The following is a 984-nucleotide window of genomic DNA, read 5'->3' as shown; positions in this document are numbered from 1 at the left end:
CTTAGGGATATTCTGTGTGTTCTTGTGTGTGTGCAGGGGAGGAACATGCTCTATGCCCAGAGGCCTTTATTCCTCCAGTCCGTGAGGACAGAGGGGATGTCAGGAAGTTGCTCCTTCAATCCTTCCCACACACAAAGGCCCTTCTTACGAAAGGCAAAATCCTGAGGAGGAAGAGTAACACCACAGAAGACTCCAGAAAGCCAGATTTTTACAATCATGGCGAGTAGTTTATCACCTAACCAGGGACTTGAACCCTGGACCCTCAGATTAGAAGTCTGATGGTGCTACCAACTGAGCTAGCCAGGCTCACAGCAGAAAACAAGTACAAGTTATGCAGAGGAGAATCTAGTCAAGAAAAAGTGAGCAGGAAACAATAGGGGAAACCTACTGCTCTCACTCTCTTCCCAGCCCTGGAGTGGCCTGGCATTAGTGCTGGTCAAAAAGAGGGGAAAATATCGGCATCTACCAGCCTTTCATAGCTGTACAAGACTCAGGCACAATACAGAGGTGCCCATCTGCAAGTGCCGAATGGTTGGATTGGCTAATGCAGCCTGTAGACGTCCAGGGCACACTGGGATATAGAGCCAAGCGTCCACCACCATCATTATTTCAAAGAGATAATGATAATGATGGGAAGGTTCACAATTGACTAAGTAGTTGCATACAAAGGTGCATGTCTGGCAGTTACATTGGGAAATTCTGGCTCCTTCTCGGGCTCAGGTTGGCCACTCCGGTCTAGATGTAGAAGTTACAACATTAAAACTTGAAAGAGGGGCCAATTTCCACATCATTTCCCACCTTTACATCCAAACACGATGACTTTCTGAATGAACCCTCTTCATTCAGCCAGAAGATCTTGGGGTGAATGTAGAAGTCACTGGGGGAATTCTCTGGACTGTGTTATGACTCTAGTGATATGTGATCCAGTCTGGCTGTAAAATCTATAGATGAACACCAAATATGGCGTGAAATTAATCCTCAGGA

The 984-nt window shown here is 46.3% G+C and overlaps 1 non-coding gene across 1 annotated transcript; it reads right to left on the bottom strand.

Annotated features, from left to right (window-relative positions):
• Positions 1–232: 232 nt before the first annotated feature.
• On the bottom strand, positions 233–306 carry TRNAR-UCU (transfer RNA arginine (anticodon UCU)). Its single transcript has one exon. It is a non-coding gene; the product is annotated as a tRNA-Arg (tRNA).
• Positions 307–984: the final 678 nt, after the last annotated feature.

The sequence above is a fragment of the Gopherus flavomarginatus genome, chromosome 1, assembly GCF_025201925.1.
Source record: "Gopherus flavomarginatus isolate rGopFla2 chromosome 1, rGopFla2.mat.asm, whole genome shotgun sequence".
Taxonomy (NCBI): Eukaryota; Metazoa; Chordata; order Testudines; family Testudinidae; genus Gopherus; species Gopherus flavomarginatus.
This window is presented reverse-complemented; position numbering and strand designations above follow the sequence as displayed.